This window comes from Ipomoea triloba, chromosome 15, assembly GCF_003576645.1.
Source record: "Ipomoea triloba cultivar NCNSP0323 chromosome 15, ASM357664v1".
Classification (NCBI taxonomy): Eukaryota; Viridiplantae; Streptophyta; class Magnoliopsida; order Solanales; family Convolvulaceae; genus Ipomoea; species Ipomoea triloba.
Window position 1 is genome coordinate 12,027,384 of NC_044930.1, and position 10,851 is coordinate 12,038,234.

Consider the following 10,851-nt stretch of genomic DNA (forward strand, 5'->3'; position numbering starts at 1 on the left):
TTCACAATAATCCACAAGTCTACTCCAAAAACATTTTAAATCAATCTATTGTTAGGGGGCTTCAGAGGTATTGCTGGATTTTTATTAAGTAGACTTATGCACTAAACTTAATGTTTGTCATGGCGTAAATTTGTGGTTTTTTTTAATTGTACTTTTTTGGTTTTGTAGTACAATGAATTATGTATTATTTATTCTATCAATGAATGTATGATCAATATATATTGTTTTTTGAAGATATAGAACTTTTGTATTGTTCTATTACCAAAAAGAAAAAAGACGAATTTTGAGTGGTTAATAATGTCATTTTTAATTCCATTTAAACATATTTGTTGATGTGTGACAAAAAATGGTCATGCTACAATAATGCTAGGATCAACGATGATGTTTTGGAAAAAAAAAAGATTAAAAGTGGAATGACACATATATCTAGGACCAAAAAGAAAAAAAAAATAAACACTTAGAATTGAATAGACTGTAATGCCCTTGTATTTAACGTCATTTAAATGATTTTGTTGACCGGGGACCAACAATGGTCATGTCACAATAATACTAGGGCCATAGGGGGATGTTTTAAAAAAAAAAAAGGACTACAAGTGGACTAACACCTATAAATGTAGGACCAAAATGGAATTAACTCTTATTATTAGTTTTTAAGTGATAGGGGAAGCCACCATAACTATCCAAGGGTGTGCATTGAGTAAATTGAACTTCTATATACCACATAGGAGGTAAACTGCACTAGGAAAATCCTAGCTATACGACAGGTTTGGCTGAGAGGGTGCGGCAATAATCGAACTCATGGCCTTTAATTAGGTACAAGAATCATACTCTACTCACTCAGTCACCTTTTTTTTTTTTGGGGGGGGGGGGGGAGGGTTTAAAATGATGATTGCAATTGCAATGATACAATTACTAGTAGACGGGTTAAGGTAGTACCCAAAAAGGATTATGCCCAAACTGGGCAGATGATAAGTGTCAATAGATACTTATTTATAATGGTCAACTTGGGGTTGTTCTATACTAATGTGGAATCCTTTGTGCTTGATTTATGAGGAAAATTCTATAAAGTGAAGATGATGAAACAACATAGCACCCTCCACGAACGTGATGGAGGTTGTGGCACAAGTCCAGACCCGACCACGACCTTGGCTACCATTTGAGCACATTATGTGACCTTGGAAATCCACTTTAAAAGGAAGATTTTCAGTTGTAGGAAGGGACTTAGATATTTTGGTCATCTCAAACTCTAGAAAGAAAAAAGATCTAGATTGGAAGGTATTGACAACGCTTTGTGATCTAGGAGCTACTTCTCGTCAATTGCTGATTGGATCCTACTTTTGCTTGAAGTTTGGCAATCTTGTTACTTTTTAATCTTTCAATTTCAACTCCATCTAAATGCTTTAATTACTTCAATTCATTGTGTTTTCAATCAATATACATGAGTGGCTAAATATTTAGGGATTGGATTATGATTTCATTGCAATGTGCTAGTGTGATTATGAATTGATGAATTATATTGGAATTGTGATTGTGAATATTGCTTGATTTCATGTTGGAAGTGGAAGGATTGATTTGTATCTTTGGAGTTAGGGCCCAACTCTCTAGATAGTTTAGAATCTATCATTCTAGGCAAGAGATTGCTAGTTTGATAAAGCCTCATTTCCACTTGTAATTCCCACCTTAGATCTGAGAGGACGTAGTCCGAAATGAGGTGTAGACAAGGTGTTCAATGAATTGACTCATGGGTTAATGTTGACACTCGGGGTGCTTTCTTGCCCTATGATAGGCCATAAAGACCTAAAACGGCTATGGCATTGGTGTTAACCTCACTTGGAATCCAATACTCACAACTACACTATTCCTAGCTTAGACACTGTACTAGAAACACATTGCAATGGAAAAACAATCAATATCCTGTTTTTTCCCAATTTGATTCACTTGTTTACTTGCTTTGCTATTTTGCACTCTTTACTTGCGAACTCCTTATTCAATGTTGAATGCATTCTTTGAATCTAGAAATTGAAAAGCTTGAATCCATCATTTGACTTGCTTGCACATCTCATACCTTCTAAATTTACCATCCGTTGAGAACGACATCATGCAGAATCTTCATTCCCTAACTTTCTTTCCATCCCACGCATATACCACTAAACCACGCGTATCAGCAGATCTCTTGTGTGCACAGGCATTTGGCCCTATCTATTGAGCCACTGAGTTATCGTGATTTACAACCTCCTGCATGCTTTATCGGGCCGAAGTGTGAAAGTCTTTGGAGTTGGGAATTCAATTTTTTGGGGGAAGATAGTACCAAAAAAAAAAAAAGTCAAACCGTGACATTATATGGACTATTTTGTTTTCTATTTGACATGATTTTACATAATTAATTTGTAGTAAGATTAGCTAATTCATCATAAACAACTTAAAAATATAAAACATTTATTGTGCACGCATATATATATATATATATATATATATATATCACTTGTCACGTCATTGAATATTATTGGATAAAATATTTGATAAAAAAAATTTTGAACTAAATATCATTTTCCTATAATTTAATAGCTCTCTTACGATGAGATGCATGCGAAGAACAATCAAATTCTATTATGAAATTGTCATACATAAAATATATGAATTAATTTATATTCGTTAAACTAAATAGTATATATACGTTTTTTTAAAAAAAATAGTTTATATATGCACGCCAAGGACCTTATACTCTAGTGGCACCAAGTTGCTCTCTCATATGAGAGTTTGTGGGTTTTGAACCTCAGTGGAGGTGGTATTGATTCGTTGTGCTTCAGTAGGTAGAAAGTAGTTATGCTGCAGATACTATCTTATGTGTGATATTAAAAAGTTTAAGGAATTAAAGTTATATCAAAGAGTTGAACTATTATGACATTGTCACATTTAGTCATACTCTTTTAATTTTGTCGTATTATATTCTTGACTTTAATTTTCTTGTCACAATTAATTTTTCATTCAAATTTTTATCATTTTATATTTTAATAAAGATTGTTAACACATGATTTTTATCATTTAATTAAAAAAGTTTATGAGAGGGGGAAAAATTACATATTAGCCATGTTTATTAAAGACTGAATGACAAATTTAAATTGAGGGCAAATGTGACAAAAAAAAATTGTGGCAAACAAAAAAGTCAAGGTTGAATGCCAAAAATTACATCTTTTTCTTTAAGAATGCACCTAATCTAGATATCAATATAAGATATCATAAAGAGTTTGAGATGTATAGGCTATGAAAGGCTTTTAGGGTGGACCATAGTCTTTTTTTCGAGTGACGCGGAGATTCAAACCCATGACCTTTTGCATGGCTTTGATACCAAATTGAATTATGTGCTCCATTCAACTAAAAGCCTAAACTGATAGTTAGACTGCACATTTATGTTTATATTATATTTATGCTCACAGGTGCAGCTGCCCCCTCCCCCCCTAAACCCCTTTATATATATGTATCATGCATACGCACACATAGTATTAAAGTATATATAAAATCTAAAGTTGTGTACAAATTAATAATAGTTTGAGTAGTTTAGTTTGTTGGACTCTAAATTTGATGTTAAATTGCTTATGTCACATGTTCAAATCTCACTAGCAATACTTGTCCTTATCTTTTCTCTTTTATTTTATCTGTTTCATTCCTTTACAAGAAAGTTAAATGTTTTTTTAATCTACTTTTTATGAATCATTCAATTAACAAATTAAATACTCTTTTAGTCTACTTTTTATTAATCAATTTAATTAATGTATACAAGTTTATATATATTATATTTCATTGTATTCAAATTAATTTAGAAAAACTTAAAGTTTATCTAACTAAAAGAAATTAAAATTAAAAAGTATTTATGAATATAGTGGTTTTTTTCTATTCAAATTATTTTATCTAATTGATTATGTTTCATATTTTGTCATAAATATTTTCACATTTTCACCACTCAACTCTAAGTATATTTTTTGTTCCGCCCCTAACTATCATGTAATCTATAAAAAAATATTCTATTGTAATTTATAATGTATTTTGTATTTGAACCTTATTATGGGTGTTTGATATTTTGTCATTGACCTTTCTAACGTCATTTAAACTTCGCCTCACTATCAGATAATTTTCTAAATCCATCTCTCAGAGCACATCAAAATCTATAAATGAATTTTACAAGCTTGAACTCTTTTGAACCTACAACCCAAGCATGCCAAAATTTTGTTCAAAAATTTCCAGCCCAACAACATTGCGTGAGGTGGAAAAAGCTGTTGAGAGAGGTGGAACATTGAGATGACTTAGCTGCTCACACCTCACTACTCTCGTGCATCAGGGAGAAATTACACAGTCCTCGAATCACAATAAAATATATCGATCTCTATCTCTATACTTTTAGCATATCATTATTTTTTTCATTGCATTCCAACATCATTTCTGTTCAACATAGAATCATTCAAGTGTGTACTTATTTTCTTAAAATTTAGAAGAGAGTAAAAACGTCCATTGTGTTTTACAAATTTTAATTTTGTTAACACTAATTAGTTAAAATTTCAACATACTACTTGAATATGTTGTTGAAAGTGCATAGTGAAAAAATTAAAAGTGCAAATAAACTATTTTGTCACATTCTTTTTAACTTTGCACGCTTACAATTATGTAATCTATTTTTAAACTTTAATTTTAACTAATTTTAACTATTTACGATGGTTTTATTGGGACCGGGTCCATCATATACCAGGTATAGGAGTATAAAATGGGGTAGAAAGAAAACAACTTTATGGGCGCTAGGCCCAAAATAGCACGTACAAAGCTCGAGACATTGGCCCGAATAATAAATAATATAGCCCTAAGAAACCCAAATAATATAGGACTCGAACCTTGGCGTGCTAGCAGGAGAGAGAAAACTCAGACCAATGGACCAAGATGCATTTGGTGAGCCAATGGATGCCCTTAATGGTGAGCCAATGGATGCCCTTAACGGTAGGGCTCACAGATCGTCGACAAATTAATGGCATCTCGCAGCCTTCAGACTTGGCCGCACACGTGTCCACCCATTACTTTGTATCCGGCGCACTCCCATGCATAAGTGGAGCTTCCTACCCTTTAAGTATACAAGATCCTGATAGCTTGGCTGATTTATTTTTATGTTATTATTTAAGAGGTTATGGGTTCGAACCCGCATGATGACACATTTTATATTATTTTGCTCCAAGCTTCCTTATTCCCTTAACCCAATAAATTCTCATTATTCTTAATGGACTAGGACCCCACCCATAAAGATGGACACCTCGCTTGGGTGTTTGGGCTAAGACTTTCCCAATAAAATGGACTCCCGGGGTCTCATGTCTCCATCATAAGTCACTCACTTTCTTTGGTTGTCTTTGACAAGTAAAGAAAGTATACACACTCTCGAACTCTCGACGCGCCAATGATCATCTCGACTCCTAGTCTGAAAGCTCTTCATCTCTTTTGGAAAGCTCGGTTCTCAGTACCTACAACGTTCCCTTCTCCTCCAGCGGGCTTGTTGAGACGCCATGCTATGAGCGGCAACTTAGCGGTCCACCGAGCAACGGAATATGTCAACTACTGAGTCGTAAAATTTAAACTCATCGACTACTGCAAAGCGGGATAAGATATGTCGACCACGTTGATCGCTTAAAAGCGGGGTAATAATAAGTCAATCGCTCAGTAGCGGGATAGTGCATGTTGACCGCTGAGAAGCGAGATAGATATCATTGACCGTAGTGAAGCGAGATAAGAAACGCCGATCGTTGATAAGCGGGATAATAATATGTCGATCGCTGAGAAGCGGGATAGATAATAAGTCGACCGTTGCAGGCTTAGGTGGAAACGTGTACATCCCCAGCTCAAGGGTCGCGTCCCATAAACCTGGGTGTACTCGTATGCGGGTTGCTTGCAACCTCATGGTAGCACCACACATAGTTTTTTTTTCGATGCACGTTGGGTTGAATACCTTTCCCTGCATACCCAGGTGAAGATATGTATTTGCCGGGTTTAGGGATCGCATCCCCTTAGCCTGGAAATACATATAAGTATGTGGGCTACCTGCTGCCTCATGCTAGCACCACACACTTTTTTTCCCTTTTTCTTTATTATTATTTTTTTTGCGATGCACGCTGAGTTGCGTACCTTTCCCTGCATGCCCAAAAGGAGATATGTATTTGCCGGGTTTAGAGATCGTGTCCCCTTTAGCCCGAAAATACTAGACCTGGCAATTATGGACACAGCCCATTAACATAAAACGAAACTAAACACGAAAATAACAGGTTAGTGTTTAGGCTTAACGTGTCTCAGGTCGTTAATGGGTTGACCCATTAGAGACCCGTTATGTTTCGTATCTTAACGGGTTAACCCATTAAACATATTAAGAACTCGTTTAACTAGTTAATATTATCGTGTTATCCCGTTTACACAAACCTGTTTACAGCCCGCTAAGAATCATTGTCATGAATAAGATTACAAAAGATATCATGAACATGGCTAAGGATGAATTTTCTACATTAGTCCAAGATCTTACACCAATTATTAATGTTCAACAATATGAAATTTGAATTTTTATTGTGTTCAATTTTGTTATAAAAATTAGTATGAACTTCTTTAATTATGATTTTTGGATGTTATTTTATCATTTTATAAATGTTATAAATTGAATACTTTTTTAGTTTGTTTGGTGATTGAATTGTAAGTTTTATTTCTTTTTTATATAACTTAACTTTAAATTTTAGTTTTTTTAATATATTAATAGGTTTAGCGGGTTTAAATGGGTTTCATGTCATATCGTGTCGATACGACCCAAAATCTGTTAACAAAACGTGTCTATCGTGTCAACCCGCTTAACCCGATAACAAGTCATGTTCGTGTTCGTGTTAAAAATTTGAACCTGTTAACTTTAACGTGTCGTGTCCATGTTTAGCCTTATCATGTTCGTGTTGTTATCATGTCAACCCGTTAATGAACCCGTATACACGAATTGCCAAGTCTAGGAAATACATATAAGTGCGTGAGTTGCTTGCTGCCTCATGCTAGTACCACACACTTTTTTCTTTTTTCTTTTTTGTTTTTTTTTTTACGATGCACGCTGGGTTGCGTACCTTTACCTGCATGCCTAGGTGAAGATATGTATTTGCCGGGTTTAGGAATCGCGTCCCCTTAGCCCAGAAATACATATAAGTGCGTGGGTTGCTTGCTGGCTCATGCTAGCACCACACACTTTTTCTTTTCTTTTTCTTTTTTTTTTTTGACAATCCACGCTGGGTTGCGTACCTTTTCCTGCATGATCAAGTGGATATAGTGTAGACACGAAAATTTTGATGGAATTAAATTGGTTATTAATATTGGACCGCATATTATTTGAACTTGTATATCAATTAATTAAATTAATTTGGATTATGTAATTTGCCTAATTAATTTAATTATTTGATAAAGATTTAGTCAAATTATATATTATTATTTAAGATATTATAGTTGTGATAGGATCATGAACCTAGACATTATGGTGACTAAATACATTTTGGATAACTCTTTATATTATCTCAAATATTTATTTATTAATTTTGAGATAATATCAAAGAGTTCTAGATGGAGTGGGAGTCTCACATTCTCACCCCTATAAATAGAGGCATTCATTTCATTCTTAATCATCACTTGAAGCTCCACAACATTTCTCTCTTATGTAAAGATTTCAAGTCATAAAGAAGCCCTGCAGAAATACATATTGAAGCTCCGCAAAAGTGGATTGAAGATCAAACAATTCAAGTGATCAAGCCAAGCTAAAGTGAACTGAAGATCAAGCCAGTTAAAGACCGGAGGCCCTTCAACGAAGATCAAGCAACAAAACCCTTCTTTGAAGAACAAGCCGCATTCCGGAGGCCCTTCAGCCAAAGTTTCAAGTCAAGTCAACTAAGTGGAAAATCAGAAGATTTCCTTGATAGAGATTTTGTACCCGCGCACCTTTTGAAATTGAAATATATATACTTTTCATATTTTCTTGTTCACAGATAGGTATTTGCCGAGCTTAGAGATCACGTCCTGTTTGCCCGGGTGAAGATGCATACGGTCCGCCTATATTACGATCCCCATACAAAGTGCGGGAGCGGGCCCATTTTTTTCTCCCTTTTCTCAATATTTTTTTTCTCTTATGCCACCTAACATGCGTTTAAATGAAAGGGGTGAAGAGTAGAAAGAAAATAATAAAAAATGTTTTTTATTACCTTCTCGGTTGCTTACGAATCTAATCACCATTTTTCATAGGATGCTTACTGTGCTTTCTCAGCCCAGGGGTAATGGTGCAAAATGAAGCTAAAAATTGCTTTATTAACTCCACAGGCTACCTATCCAGCCTGCAAGCCCATTTCAATGTTATTTTTTATTGTCGCGTATCCTGTATAAACTATAGAGCTTTCAACTCACGCTGGGACCACTTACACTATATGCAGGTCCACCCCAGGCGGTTTACAAGCCCCCCAAGGTGTTGTTATTCGGTCTAGGGTCGCCTATCTAGCCTGCGGACCCTTAATTGTCGAGAAACGGAGAATGGTTGATACTCTCATTGATGGGATACTCAAGAATGGGTTATGCCTCCCTCCACGACGGGTTCCATCATTTCGTCCCTAGTTGCGGCATCGGACCTCTTAGACTAAGGCCCCTCCTTGGCAGTTCCCTTCCTCCTAGCTCGTTGAGTGTTGAGTTGGGTAAGGGACTCCTTGGGGTAAGGGACTCCTTGGCAGTTCCCTCCCTCCTAGCTCGTTGAGTGTTGAGTTGGGTAAGGGATGATTTGCTAGAGTGTTGGGGTCAATGGCCGGCTATCGGGCCAGGCAGGGCTACGCCACTTACTACTGATGGGCAACCCACTCGCCTATCTCTTGAGCTAAAGATTGGACGTTAGGTTCGACTCTCTGGGGACCTTGGTTAGTTACACTGACTATAACATCTTCTCCAACGGCTATATTGTTAATCGACCTCTCACGTTACTTGGGTGAAAAATCGACCCTGGTGAAACAGACAGACCCTTACTTTGCCGGCTAAGACATTTTTGCGGGAACAATGAATGTGCGATTTGTGACTTGGCCATTTCAGCGTATCTCAAGTTTGATTGTGTAAAAGGAAAGGGTAGAACGGGTACAAACTAGGAACACCTGATTTTTAACAGCATGTGAAAGTCAAACTCATTTAAGGTGATGATCAAGTAGCACTTAACTAGCCTGCATGATCAACACCCTACTTCTTGAAACACTCCTAGGTCGAATGGTGAAATCGAGGTTTATTTAAAAACCATCTTCCTAGCTATAGTATTAAAAAATGGTGACTTTTTCATGCTGCTAACAAGGGATAAAAACTAGGAACGCATATTTTTTGTAGCGTTCCCCACAAACGGCGCCAATGATGGTTTTATTGGGACAGTTCCACCATGAACAAGGTATAGGGGTACAGAATGGGGAGTAGGAAGAAACTAGCTTTATTACCCGAGGCACTAGGCCCAAAATAGCACGTACAAAGCTCGCAATACTGGCCCAAAATGGCAACCCAAAGAATACATAAATAATAAATACTATAGCCCTAAGGAATTGAATAAGGCCCAAAGTGGCAGCCCGAATAATAAATAAATAACACAAACTAAAGGACTAACAAATAAAACAAAACTAAATATGTTACTAATAGGACTCGAACCTTGGTGTGCCAGCAGGAGAAAAAAGGCTCAAACCAATGAACCATGAGGCATTTGGTTTGCTAAGGGATACCCTTTAAGGTGAGGGAAGGCACCCTATTTATATTGTTGTAGGGCTCACGAATCGTTGAAAAATGGATGGCATTTTATACACATGGATCATCAATGTTTTATAATATAGCCAAACAATTTGACTACTTTGTCAAAACAAATGTTCCACATTCTAAAATTGATATATGATATTGCCTCTTTGTAAATGATAGGATCGTCACTAGACACATTATCTCCAATTGCAAAGACACTCTCTACATCATGAAGACAACTATAATTGTCTAATGACTGAATATGTCTAACACTAAGGAGGCATAAATTTTGGTTCATATTGCACAGGTTCCTAAATCTGACTAGGTTAGGAAGATTTATTAACAAATTCTTCGTCAAGGTATACCTTCATACCTTTTCATATCTTGTTTCCAACCTGTCTGTTTTAGGCTTTAGATCCTATATCTTATATGGAATCTTAAGAACGGACATAGATGGAACTCTATTTAGGATCTATGATTCATTTTATTAAATCGACCATATATACATCAACATGTATTAAATGTTCATATATACTATCATTAATCATATTTAAGAGATATATGCCATTTAATAATGTTCTAGTGGCATCACATTTATTATTGAAATAAATGTAATAAACATTATTCTGAAAAGAAAAATTCATAATTATTCTCAACTTGAATGGAAATAATGTCTTTAAATACTAGGAACACATAAATAGTCTCTAAAATATGATTAGATTGAAACTAATATATAAAGCTCCAACAGCTAATGTAGCAACTCTTGCTGCATTTCTCATCCTTAGAGCTAATATTCAGCCAACTCTCTACTTCTTCTTAGATCCTGCAACGATACACAAACATGTGAAGTTGCTTATGAGTTTAGTATCCAAGAAGTAGTATTTAGACCAATTTGAAAAACTAGTTTCAATAATGATCATAATGGGCATACCTTCTGAATGTTTGTCATTGTCCTTGACCTTCAAAGACTTCAGATACTCGGTGTAATTTCTTTTCCAATGCCCTTCTTTGTTGCAATGGAAACACTTTCCTTTACTTGCAACCTTCCCTTTTGTTTTGGTCACTCCCCCCCCCCCCCCCTGC